The following is a 14746-nucleotide window of genomic DNA, read 5'->3' as shown; positions in this document are numbered from 1 at the left end:
AATTCAAAAGTGAAGCCATATAGTCTTGGGCTTTACTTTATGGGACATTTATTAATTATTAATTCTATATATTTACTTGTTATTGTTCTATTTAGATCTTTCTTCTTTATATGGTTTTGGTAGTTTGTGTCTTTCTAGGAATTCATTCATCTAGATTATCTAATTTTTTATTATACAATTATTCATAGTATTCCCTTATAATTCTTTTACTTTTACAAAATTGACAGTATGTCTCTTCTTTCACTTCTGATTTTAGTAATTTCAATCTCCTTCCTTTTTCCTTGATCAGTTAGTGAGAGGTTTTTTAATTTTTCATCTTCTCAAAGAATGAACTTTTGGTTTTGTTGATTTTCTCTATTGTTTTTCTATTCTCTATTTTTTTATTTCTACTGTGTTTATTATTTACTTCTTTCTACTTGCTTTGAGTTTATTTTTAAATTAATTAATTATTTTTACAAATGATAATCATGTAATGATGGGGTACACAGTGATGTCATTATATATGTATGCAGCATGGAACGAATTAAGCTAAAACATATGCATCACCTTAAATACTTATCATTTATTCCCTCTGTCTAACTGCAACTGTGTACCCTTTGACTTACATCTCCCCATTTCCCTCATCCCTAGACTCTGGTAACCAACATTCTATTCTCTGCTTTTATGTGCTTGATTCTTTTAGATTGCACATAGAGTGAAATCATGTGGTAATTGTCTTTCTGTGCCTGGCTTATATCGCTTAGCATAATATCCTCCAGGTTGATCCAAGTTGTCACAAATGACAGAATTTCCTTCTTTTTTAAGGCTAAATAGTATTCTGTTGTATATATACACCACATTTTTTAATTCATTTGTTGATGACACTTAGTTCAATTCCATATCTTGGCTATTACAAATAATGCTGTAATAAACATGGTAGTGCAGATATTTCTTTGACATGCTGATTTGAAGTTTTTAGGTTATATGCCCAGAAGTGGGACTGCTGGATCATATGATAATTCTATTTTTAGGTATTTGAGGAACCTCCATACAGTTTTCATTAATGGTTATACTAATTTACATCCCCACCAACGGTATACAAGGGTTCCTTAATTCTCCACATTCTCACCAAGATTTGTTATCATTCTTTTTGATACTAGCCATTCTGATATGTATGAGATGATCTCATTGTGATTTTAATTTGCATTTACCTAATGATTAGTGATGTTGAACATTATTTCATATATCTGTTCACCATATGCATGTCTTCTTTTGGGAAATATCTATTCAGGTTCTCTTCTCATTTTTTAATCAGATTTTTTTTTGCTATTGAGTTTTTAAATATTTTGGATATTAACCCCTTATCAGATATATTGCTTACAAATATTTTGTCCAAATCCATAGTATGTCTCTTCATTCTGTTGTTTCCTTAGCTATGTAGAAGCTTTTTAGTTTGAAGTTATCTTGTTTGTCTATTTTTGCTTTTGTTGCCTGAGCTTTTGAAATGAAATCCAAAAAATCATTGCCTCAACCAATGTCATGTAGGTTTCTTCCTATTTTTTTCTAGTATTTTTATAGTTTAAGATCTTATGTTTAAATCTTAATCCATTGCCTTGAGTTTAATTGACTTTTCTTTTCCTAGTTTCCTAAGGTGAAAGATTAGGTTGATTTGTGATCTTTCTTATTTTTTTAATATAAGCATTGATATTCTCGTGACTGTTTCTTTGGCTGTGCAGAAGCTTTTTAATTTAATCATGTCCCATTCATTAATTTTTGTTGCTGCTGTGATTGCCTTGGGGGTCTTTTTCATAAAATCTTTACCTAGGCCAATGTCTGTAAGAGTCTTTCCCAGCCAAAGAAACAGTCACGAGAATAAACAGACCACCTACAGAATGGGAAAAAATATTTGCATACTACACATCAGATAAAGGACTGATAACAAGAATCTATTTAGAACTCAGGAAAATCAGCAAGAAAAAATCAAACAACCCTATCAAAAAGTGGGCAAATGACATGAATAGAAACTTCTCGAAAGAAGATATAAGAATGGCTAACAAACATATGAAAAAATGCTCAACATCCCTAATCATCAGAGAAATGCAAATCAAAACCACAATGAGATATCACTTAACCCCAGTGAGAATGGCCTTTATCAAAAAAACCCAAAACAACACATGTTGGCGTGGGTGTGGAGAGATAGGAACACTCATACACTGCTGGTGGGACTGCAAACTAGTGCAACCCCTGTGGAAAGCATTATGGAGGTATCTTAAACAGATTCAAGTAGACTTGCCATTCGATCCAGCAATCCCATTATTGGGCATATACCCAAAGGAAAAAAGGTCATTCTGTAACAAAGACACCTGTACCCGAATGTTTATAGCAGCACAATTCACAATAGCAAAGATGTGGAAACAACCCAAATGCCCATCAATACATGATTGGATTAGTAAGCTGTGGTATATGTATACCATGGAATATTACTCAGCTATAAGGAATGATGAAGATACGACATCTCTATGGTTCTCCTGGAGAGAGTTGGAACCCATTACATTAAGTGAAGTATCCCAAGAATGGAAAAACAAGCATCACATGTACTCACCAGAAAATTGGTTTCCTTGAACATCACCTAAATACACATCTAGGAACGACACCAATCGGATATCAGACTGAGGTGGGGGGTGGGGGAGGGGATGGGTGTATGCCTACCAATGAGTGCATTGCGCACCCTTTGGGGAATGGTAACACTTTAAGGTGCTGACTCGGGAAGGGGGGGTGGGGAAGGGAGGGATATATACCTACATGATGGGTGCAACGCACACTATCTGGGGAACAGACATGCCTGGAGCTCTGACTTGGGGAGAAAGGCGGTACATGAGCAACATATGTAACCTGCAATTCTGTATCCCCCATAACAATAAGATGAAAAAAAAAAAAAAACAAATAACCTAATGTAATTCATAAATAAATAAAAAAAAAGCATTGATAGCTACAAATAAATTTTCCTCTTGGCACTGTTTGAGCTCCATCCCATAAGTTTTGCTATGTTGTGTTTTCATTTTCATTCATCTCAAATTAGTTTCTAATTTTTCTTATTGTTTCTCCTACTGTGATCAGAAAATATACTTTGTATAATTTCAATTCTTTTAAATTTATTGAGCTTTGTTCCATAACCTAATACTTGATCTATCTTGCAGAATGTTTCATATTCACTTAACAAGAATGAATTCTACTGTTGTTAGGTGAAGTGTTCCATAGATGTCTTTTAATTCTAGTTGGTTTATAGGGTTCAAATATTCTATTTCTTCATTGATTTTCTGTCTAGTTGTTCTGTGATTGAAAGTAGAGTATTGAAGTTTTTTGTTCCCCCCACCCGGGGCAGCTGGGCTGGTAAATCTAATTATGGGTAAATCTGAGCATTGGATCTGCTGAGCTCAGCTGAGGTGTGCAGTGGCTTCTGGCATCTGTCTGCCAGTATAGGGACAAAAAGTTATCTTGTTGAATTATGCAAAGAGTCAAGTAGTTGAAATTCATGTAGATCTCAGGCAAGGCCTGGTGATGCTTGTGGTGAAAATATCGGAAATGATACCCCGATCCCTCAGGCTAGATCAGACGATAGGCTGGACTCCTTAGAGACCTCTGTAGGCCCTCAGCACTGTCATATATATATATATATATATATATATATATATATATATTTCAGAGTATTACAGGGGCACAAATGCTTTGGTTACATACATTGCCTTTACACTGCGCAAGTCAGAGCTACAAGTGTGCCCATCCCCCAGGCAACACGTACCTGCACCATTAGGTGCAAATTTACCTATCCCCTCCTCTTCCCTCCCATCTGCCTGACACACGATGAATGTTACTTCCATATGTGTGCATAAGTTTTGGTTGATTAGTACCAATTTAATGATGAGTACATATGGTGTTTGCTTTTCCATTCTTGTGATAATTCCCTTAGAAGAATTGGCTCCAGCTCCATCTAAGATAATACAAGAGGTATTAGTTCACCATTTTTTATGACTGAGTAGTACTCGATAGTATACATATACCACATTTTATTAATCCACTCATGTATTGATGGACGCTTGAGTTGTTTCCACATCTTTGCAATTGTGAATTGTGCTGCTAGGTACAATTAAACATTCTAGTGCAAATATCTTTTTTATAGAATGTCTTTTTTTCCTTTGGGTAGATGCCCAGTAATGGGATTGATGGGCCAAATGGTAGTCATTTTTAGCTTTTATCTCTTCCTACTTTCTTAAACTTTGTTAGTTTTTTACTTTTTGATGATAAATAAATTTCTTTATTTTCTTTTTTCTATGATGAAGACATTTAGGGTTACATATTTTCCTTGGACTACATTTTTCCATGTCTTATAGGTGGTAGTATGAAATGTTCTCCTTTTTGTGCCTTCTAGGTATTTTATAATTTCCTTTTCATATCCTCCTTGAACCAAGGGTTACCTAGGAATCTTTCTTAATTTGGTTTCCAACTCATTAAGATTTTTTTTTTTTTTTTTGAGACAGAGTCTCACTCTGTTGCCCAGGCTAGAGTGAGTGCCGTGGCGTCAGCCTAGCTCACAGCAACCTCAAACTCCTGAGCTCAGGCGATCCTCCTGTCTCAGCCTCCCGAGTAGCTGGGACTACAGGCATGCACCACCATGCCCGGCTAATTTTTTCTATATATATTTTAGTTGGCCAGATAATTTCTTTCTATTTTTAGTAGAGACGGGGTCTCGCTCTTGCTCAGGCTGGTCTCGAACTCCTGAGCTCAAACGATCCGCCCACCTCGGCCTCCCAGAGTGCTAGGATTACAGGCGTGAGCCACCGCGCCCGGCCTCATTAAGATTTTTATGTCCATCTTTTCATCTCTAATATTGTTAAATTATTATCAAAGACTGCAGCCAGTAAAATCCTTATTTTTTCATTGCATTAAGGTTTTCCTGTGGTCAAGTAGTTGATCAATTTTGTTAAAGTTCCATGGACTTACCAAAGAATGTATTTTTTCTGTTTGAGGGATGTAATTTCATATATATAGTTAGTAGATCAAATTTGGTGCTTGTTTCCTTCTATTCCTCTATCTTTTTATTTTTTGTTAATTAGAGATGTCTTGTCTGAGAAAAGTATATATTGTCTGCCACTGTAATTTTATTTTATTAAGTTTTCCTTTTCTTTTTAATAGTTACTGTTTTATATAGTTTTGTGCATGTAAGTTTGTGCTGTTTACCATTACTTAACAACCTTCTAATTCTGCTTTGTGCATTGAATCTTACACTCATTTTGTCTGATACCATAATTGTCAGTTCTGCTTTTTCATTTTATCATTACAACCACTACCACCATAAGTTAATTTGCTTAAATTATTTATTACTTTTTGTTCTAAACCTTTGTTGCCCAATGCAAAAACCACTAGCCACATCTATTTGTATTTAAGATAATTAAAATAAATAAAATAAAAATTCAGTTACTCAGTTATTCTATTAATAATCAGTATTAAGTACTCAATAGCCACACCAGGCTAGTGGCTACCATATTGGACAACACATATAAGGAACATTTCTATCATCACAGAACGTTCTATTGAACAGCACTGCTCTAGACTATGGGTTAGTGAACTTTCTGTAAAAGGTAACATAGTAAATATTTTAGGCTTCATTGTCCCTGTATTGCAGCTACACAAGCTCTGCTTTCCACATAAACCAGATATAATACATAAATGAGTGAATATGGCTGTGTTCCAATAAAATTTTATTTATGGATTTGAACACTTTAATTTCCTATAGTGTTCACATGTCATGAAATATCATTTTCTGGATATTTTCCAACAATTTAAAAATGTAACAACATTCCTAGCTCACAGGCCATGCAAAAATAGGTGACAGGTCAGATGTGACCTGTTGGACTATAGTTGGTCAGCCCCTTTTCTGGTCTGTTATAGAGTTTCTCTTAAAGTATGTCCCTTTGGTGTTGAGTCCTTATTAAACATTTTAAATATAGTCCTAGTCTGTCTATCCTAATGTATGTACACCAATTCTTATTGTAATAGTGACCATCTTGTCTTTCAATTCATTTACAGAATCAGACAAATAACAGATAACAGCCCAAGGCTTTGCTTGTACTCAGCTGCCCATGGACACTAGTACCCATATGGTTCAGGAAAACTAATAGCTTGTAATTGAGAATTGAGGGAAAAAGTGTGATATTTAGTTCACCATGACCTCAGAATCTCCCTCTCCCAAAATTTAATTAATCAGATCAGTTCATTGTCAGAACATATGTGTTTATGTTATACACAGTCTCACACGCTCTAAATAAAATTTTTCTCTGTCTCAGGAACACAATTTGGAGTAATTAAACTAAAAGTGGCTGACAAAAAATCAATTTGAGATTGATAACTTAATTAAAGATGAATTCGGGTAGTTCTATGGAATATATTACAGTGCTTAACTTAATCTGTGTTGTACAAATCATCTATTGATTATATTAACTAATTCTTTGAATGCGATATAATGTTAGCTCTGGAAGTAAGCCAATCCAACCTGTTTCTTTGACAGATGAAAAAACTGAGGCCTGGAGAGTTTAAGTGATTATAATGGAGCCAAGAATAGAAACCCCAGTGCCATGATTCCTATTTTAATACCCTTTCTAATGCAGCCCTCTGAGAACAAAAATGGTCAAGTCATTCTAGCTGAATGAGCAAGCCTCAAAAATCATTTGAAAATTAAAGATTTGTCAATAGAGTAAAGACACTGAAAGGTTAATAGAATTGTTTACCCTATTATCATCTTAGAATATAAAGAATATAGCTCCTTCTTTCAAGATGCATTTCCCATGTCATGATTATATATGTAATTATAGATAAATCAACCAATAAATCAATACATATATATAAATCAATTTATGTATATGAGAGCTGAACAGGTACAAAATATATGACATGGCTCCTATTGGAAGAGAGCTTATATTCTAATTGAGGGTCAATATTAGAAAAGCAAAAAAAAAATCTAGCCTAAGACTCCATAGTATAAGTAACACATGACTGTGATAGATACTAAATGAGCTTGAAGGAGGAAAAGCGCTCTGTGGGTTGAAGACATCAAAGGCTTCTTGGAAGCAGTAGAATTTAAAGTCATCCTTAAAGGAAGACTATGAATCACAGCTAGGAGAACCATATAATTTGTTGTCTAAACTAGGACACTTGAGAGTGAAATGAGACATCATTAATAATTACATCAGGGTAATAGGTATAAACTGAGATTGTCCCAGGTGAACAGGGACAGATGATCTCCATATTCATAAAGGCAGAGAGGAAGGTTCAGAGCATTCCAAATTAGGGAAATGGTTTAAAGGAAAAGGCTAAGATAAGAATGAGCTGTGTGTGTTCTGGATACAGAAAAGATGGTTTATATAAGGAACAAGTGAGAAAGAGGATTAGAAAGGGCCCTGGATGCTAGGCTAAGAATCTTGATTTTATTCCATAAAAATATAAAGCATTTGTGCAGAGGTGATTTTCAAAATATTGAACAACCAGCACATCATGGGCACTAACAATGAAAAGACTAAGGCCATAACAGTGTATACTAGCTGAATATCTATTGTGCATTTAAGGTTTTCATGCAGGAGAGTGATATGGCAAAATTGGCATTTTAGAAAAGTAAATGTGGCATGATGTGCAGAATCAATCACTGAGGAAGAGACAAGACCAGTGACCAGCAAATGCTTTTAGTAAAAGCCCAGGTAGTAAATATTTTAGGCTTTGTAAGACATATGACCTTTGTTGCAACTATTCAACTCTGCCACTGTAGTGTGAAAGTAGCATTAGTCAATATGTAAGCAAATGAGTGTGGCTGTGTGCCAACAAAACTTCATTTACAAAAACAGACAGCAGGATGGATTTAGCCTCGGTGCCATAGTTTGCTGACTGCTGAACTAGAGGTAGAGGGACAGGTTAAATGGCAATTGCAGTAGTTGAGGCCTTTAGCCTGGGCTAGGTTTGTAGTCAAGGGAATCAAAAGAAAAAAAAAGCTAAATATATAAAATAAATCTCAAAAAATATTAAATAGTTATAGTTGTCTGAACAATTTGGGCAGAAGTCCATCTTTAACAGTCTGAAAGAGCCAAATAATTGACAACAAACTGTTTTTGCCTTTGTTATCCACATTTTCCCTTTGCTTTCTGGTCATGAACACAGTTCTAGCCTTCAGAAAGGATGTGCCTGTGCACATACTAAAGGGATTGACAGGAATAAAAGCAAACAATGAACCCAGTCACTTAAACAGATACCATTTAACCAGTTTAGCTAAGATTTTCAATAGAGTGGATCATGAATCCAATGTGGATTATGAAGGCACAGCCACAAACTGAATGAATCAATATATTCAGAGGGGTTATCAAGTACCAAAAATTAGCCAGAGAAAGTGGATGAAATATCTGAGAAGGCAGGAAATCTTTGAAACAAAGACCCAGGGGAATAGTAATGCTATCTTCTTAGGGAAAAAGAAAACACTTTTAGGTCATTAGGACAAAAAAGCCCCCATGAAGCTTCTGATGTCTTCAACACACAAAGCATTTTCCCTCATTCAAGAAGGAAATAAAAGCATTTTAAACATGACTAATTGAGCATTTTGAGCATTATGTGATATGAAATGAACTAAAGAAAAAAATAATTTATGAAATACTTGATGTGGGCAAATGAAAGTATTTAGAAGAAAGAAAAAGATGATATCATTGAGACCTGACTATGTGCAAAAAATGCAACCATCAAATGACAGTTAAGTGTGGCTAACAAAGTTAGGGGGAAGAAGAAGGGATGACACAGGAGGTTCTGGCAATAAAAGAGGTTTATTAATCATCCATACCCAACCAGGATCCAGTGGACACCTGAAACTATCCACTAAGAAATTAGAGCATCAAATCACCATCCAGTTAGTCAGTAATCAAACAATAAGTTGAGGAGATGTCAATGAGATTGTACCAACATGGTACCAGAACCTCTGTTCAGTTTGGTCAGTTCCCTCGAATAGCTGGTCCTTTTGTGAATGGGACTGAGGGATCAAATTGCCTTTTGTTGTGTGATAAAATTCATCAGGTTGGTTTCATGAAATTGGCTGACCACACCATCCATTTGGTAATTGGGTAATTTGGTGGCCTGTACATATACAATCTGCATCACTTGCTATTCTGACTTCATTGGAGAAGAAGATGACTGTAAGAAATTATTAACATCAAAAAATAGTTCCCTTATCCCAGTTCCTTATAGGATTCCAAATATATTGTCACCAACAGAGGAAAAAAAGGATAAGAATGACTCACAGTTGGTTCACAGGCAGCAAATGTAGAGGGTCAGATGAGTAATCTTAAAACTGAAAGGGGAGAGCAATAGAGAGTACAGGGAGGGAAGACAGTAAACTTTTGATGCAATTCTTGGCACAATTTCTGCGTAAATAATGTTTCTTTTCCTGTACCCTCCCTACTCCCTCCTGGCCTTGTTAGGTGACAGGCTGATCCATTATACTACATGGTGCCAGTGACTAATAATAGCTTTAATGTACTTCTTCTCCAGAGGGTATTTGCTTTTTAAAAGGGGACTCTGGGGGCCTAACATAAAATAACACATCTCTAAATGGAGAATTTCTGGCACTGTGGTTAATCTTCAGGGAATTTAGGGGCACAAGTGAGGTAAATCTGCTGAATGCCCCTCAAATCACCCTATGTCGGCACATACCTACTCTGTATGAGTATAAATGCAGCATAGAATAATAAAAATCATAATATGTATCATAGTAGAATCAGCATTTTTAATGAAGGGTTAAAAATATTATCTAACTCAACCATTCTCAACTCTGGATGCATGTTAGAATCACTTTGGGGCCTTTAAACAATAAGATGCCTGGGACCCGCCTCCACAGATTCTGATTTTATTGGTCTGGAGTGGAACATAGGCCTGGTATTTTCAGAAAAACTCCCCAGGAGATTTTGATGTGTAGAGATATTTAAGAACCATCAACCTAATCCTAGACTCTTAGGGATTGGAAGAAACCGTACAAGTCATTAAGGTGCATCCCTACCCCTATGACAATCTTGCAAAGTGATTATCCACTTTTTGCTTGAACATCTCCAGGGAAAGCTTTCCTCCAGGAAGCTCTCCATCTCTAAACATGATGATCCTCATCAGCTACATCTAAGATATTCTTCTGTGAAGCAAGAGAAACTATGAGAATGTCTCTATTGTCTAAGGGCAATGACACACCCCAATCCTCAGTAACCAGGACTCAAACAAATCTCACAAAATTCTTTCTGGCACGAGAGAGAGAGAGAGAGAGAGAGAGAGAGAGTTTTAGCATCAGGAGTTCCAATAAAAGGCCCTTTGATGTCCGTCTATTCTCTCCCTGCAGCTGAAATGGTTATTTGTTCATCAGACCTAACAAGCTCAAATGCCATGCATCTTAGCCAGGGCTGAAGGGATTAGAAATGGGTGGTGGCTTAGAACAGTGGTTTCCAACCACGACTGTAGATGAGCCATCTTTTTTTTTTCTGAGTACAGGGAACTTTATTGATGGTACATGACAAGGTGGGGCTCCCTAGGCCCCTCCCATTCTTCAGGGGCTCTGGCATGGAAACTGTATCTTGAGGAGGGGAGATTCTCAGTGAGATGGGGACTGAGTAGGCAGGGACACCCCAGCAGCTGAGGCTTCTCTCTTCCTCTGCGCTCTGGCTGGGGCTGGTGGTCCAGGGCTCTCCCTGTTACTGTAGCCAATTCATTGTCGTACCAGGCAATGAGCTTTACAAAGTGGTCGTTGAGGGCGATGCCAGCCCCAGCATCAAAGGTGGAAGAGTGGGTGTCACTGTTGAAGTCCGAGGAGACAACCTGGTGCTCAGTGTAGCCCAGGATGCCCTTGACGGGGCCATCCGCTGCCTGCTTTACCACCTTCTTGATGTCGTCATACTTGGCTGGCTTCTCCAGACGGCAGGTCAGGTCCACCACCGACATGTTGGCAGTGGGAACGCAGAAGGCCATGCCAGTGAGCTTCCCGTTCAGCTTGGGGATGACCTTGCCCACGGCCTTGGCCATGCCAGTCGACGCAGGGATGATGTTCTGGAGAGCCCCACGGCCATAATGCCGCATCTTCCCAGAGGGACCATCCACGGTCTTCTGGGTGGCGGTGACGGCATGGACTGTGGTCATAAGTCCCTCCACGATGCCAAAGTTGTCATGGATGACCTTGGCCAGGGGGGCTAAGCAGTTGGTGGTGCAGGAGGCATTGCTGACGATGGTGAGGTTGTTTTGGTACTTGTGGTTCACACCCATCACAAACATGGGGGCGTCAGCAGAGGGGGCAGAGATGATGACCCTTTTGGCACCCCCATCTAGGTGAGCCCCAGCCTTCTCCAGGGTGGTGAAGACGCCAGTGGACTCCACAACATAATCAGCACCCGCTTCACCCCATTTGATTTTGGTGGGATCTCACTCCTGGAAGATAGTTATGGGATGGCCATTGATGACAAGCTTCCCGTTCTCTGCCTTGACCGTGCCATGGAACTTGCCATGAGTGGAGTCGTACCAGTACATGTAAACCATGTAGTTGAGGTCAATGAAGGGGTCATTGATGGCAACAATATCCACTTTGCCAGAGATAAAAGCAGCCCTGGTGACGAGGTGCCTGATACGGCCAAAGCCGTTTATTCCGGCCTTCACTTTCACCATGGTGGTGAGTGCTGGTGCTGTGTGAGAAGATGCAGCTCTCTGTCGAACGGGAGGACCAGAGAGCGATGAGTCATTTTTTAAAATACTTTTTACCTTTTTCCTCTCCCTTCACCTCTTTAGTGATAGTAGTTGGTGCCTAACTTTGAGACTCTTACCTTGTTTCTCATCTTATTATCTCTCATTTTTTGGGATCCTGATAGAGAATTTAAATTGTTTACTCTTCTATCGTGGTGTCTTCCATAGTGTGTTCTGTAGCATGTTAGCACCATGGAATGTTCATAAGAATTTCTTCAAACAAAACTTTCTATAGTTCAGCTGTTTTGAGAAATTCTGGTTAAACAAAGTTGGAACTCATTTCATTATTGCAGGACTTTGCAGAGAGTTTGATATGTTTTGTGAATCTCCAAGAGGAAAAAATTATAGTATTTCCCAACTTTGGGGGAATTTTTTGAAAGGAAGTGGCACCCCAGGACTAGTGTATTGTAGAACATTCTTTGGATGGACAACTTGGTGGTCTTCACTATAATCTGGATTGAGGAACATTAGTTTGGAAAGCATGATCAGAAGTGGTAGGAAACTTTGTGTTGAAAAGTACCTTGTCCCTTTACTTGTGTTTTATAGCCAAACCTTTCTTATTCTTGCTTTTCCCCTCCACTAGGAAGACTTCTTTAGCCCTTCTAGCCAATACTGATCTCTAGAGTCTCTTCTTTAAACTCCTATGTGCTCACTGGCTATAGTGCCCTAGTCCTAAATACTAGGTAGTAAGTGTATTTCTCTCTAACTAGTTCATTTTTCTTTAGAAAAGGGATAAGCTCTTTTAGGGAGTAGTGGCACATTCTTTTTTTATATATTCCACAGTAACTAGCCTAGTGCTAGCCTTAACAGTTTTTTAATTTATTAAGCAAATATTTACTGAACATCTACCATATGCCAGGCTTGAAAGTTAGTTTTTCTGTATAGTAAAACTGTATATCACTGTAACCAAACTTCTCAATTAATCCATATTCCACCACACTGCCAACCCCACCTCCCGTTACCCTGACACCCTCCCCTTCTACCAAGGATTTATATGAGTTGAATCATATAAAAGTGCTGTTATGTTTGACCCACAAAAATGCCAGTTTCCATTTCTATATGGTCTTTGAAAAACGTATCATGCAGGAGGTAGTCTGCATATAGGCTACCCTCAGCCCAGCCTCCTATAATTCTCTTATGTCCATTGCTGGCTGGTGATTGCTGATGGCTCCAGGGATGATGACCTATATCCTCTTGCCCTCAATCAGCAAGTAGAGCTTCTCTGGCGGTCACTTTTAGAACTCTAATGACACCTCCAACTGCAATTCCTTGAGTACAATCCCTGTCCTACGTAGAGATCTTACTGTACTCACTAACACTGCTAATATCCTTTCCTGGGACTGGTTGTAATACTATTGTGTTGATCTACTTCCTGACCCAGAACCTCAATTCCTGTGCTCAGGCCCCCTGTGCTCCCCAACTATTTGCTTATCCCTGTCTTGAATCCCCAACCTGGACCTATGTTTGTATACTCGGACTTTATGCTACTCTCCTGCTTACATTTAGCTTTCTGGGCATTGATCCCTAACCTGTACCTCTACCTATGCTGGACCTCCAACTAATCTGGACCTCTCTGAGTATTGCTGTCAGCTCACAGAATGGAATTGGGAACTTTGCCTATGCTCTTTCTGTTTCTTCTGACTCCACAGGTGCTATTCCCAGTGTCATTCCCACATCCTTATGTGTCATCCTTATGACTTACTTTTAGTGTGTGAATCAGGTCCTCAGTGGGCCTCTAGTCAGATTACTAGTCACAGGCACACCAGTCAAACTTGGCCCCTGGTTCTGATCTTTCTTTGCTTGTCTTATTGTTCAAGAATCCTTGACCCAGGCATGATAGTCATTAGACATTTTTTTAAAGCAAGACAGGAATTTAACCACTTAATGAAAGTTTCTGGCATCAGGTTTTGTATAAGGGTATTTAATGAAATAGGAAAAATGTTCATGATATATTATTAGGATAAAAGTCAAGCTCCAAAATCTTGTATACAACATTATTCCATTAAAAAAAATATATGTATGTGTCACACACACACACATGCTTGCATAGGAAAAAAAAAGACTGAACAACTGCATATAAAAATGTTGACAGGTTTTGTTTGAATGATGGGATAATGAATTAATTTTTTCTTTGGTTTATTTCTCTATTTTCCAAATAATTTATAATAAACAGTTTGTATTTCTGAAATTCAAAATATATATTATTTTTTTTTATATATTATTTTTAAAGAATTTTTTTGAAAAGAGTTATAACCATGGTCATCATCTTAATGTTTGGTCACTTTGGACAAAGGCATACTCCCCCTGTTACAATCTCACAGAGCATTCCTTCTGTGGCCCGGCATGCATCAAGTTACCACTATCTTCAGCTTCTTTTATAAGCGTATTTCTCCCTAGGAGGAAGTGACAAGAAGCCAATGATGAAGAAAAGACATACAGGAAGGGAAGGCAAATCTCAGCAATGGACTCAAATGTTCTTCTTCCTGTGAAGACAAAAAGGTCACACCATTGTGACACTCTCTTTTTCATTGGAAGGGGCATAACACAAAAGTGCTTGAAATCAGAGTCACAAAGAATATCTGAGGTTCAGGGGGTGATAATATCCCCCTTTACTATGAAACACAGATATTCTCTGAAGCAGCAGAGATCATTTTGCAATCACAGTCAAAGAACAGGCTTACTGAACACTCTGAAAGTGTGGAAAGCACTGAGGTATTCTCTAAGAAGCCCATGGAGGGAGAAACCATGTCTCTTAAACTCTAATTAAGAGCCATAAGACATAAGCCCATGTAAAGGTCATATAAAGAAATATCCAGCAAGGGATAATGAATATCAAAGTGTTTTGTGTGCATGAAAACCTATCTAGATGCAAGTAAGCTGCTACTAGTAGAGTTTTTTAGTACAGTGGTTTTCATAAACTTCACTGGGCATCTGAACCTTCTGGGGGATGAAAAACATTCAGGTTCCCAGATGTCCTTCT

The 14746-nt window shown here is 37.9% G+C and overlaps 1 pseudogene; it reads right to left on the bottom strand.

Annotated features, from left to right (window-relative positions):
* Positions 1-10630: 10630 nt before the first annotated feature.
* LOC138378908 (glyceraldehyde-3-phosphate dehydrogenase pseudogene) lies at positions 10631-11691 on the bottom strand (annotated as a pseudogene).
* Positions 11692-14746: the final 3055 nt, after the last annotated feature.

This window comes from Eulemur rufifrons, chromosome 30 (assembly GCF_041146395.1).
Source record: "Eulemur rufifrons isolate Redbay chromosome 30, OSU_ERuf_1, whole genome shotgun sequence".
Lineage (NCBI taxonomy): Eukaryota > Metazoa > Chordata > Mammalia > Primates > Lemuridae > Eulemur > Eulemur rufifrons.
Note: the sequence above shows the minus strand (reverse complement) of the source record. Positions and strands in the feature narration are given on the sequence as shown.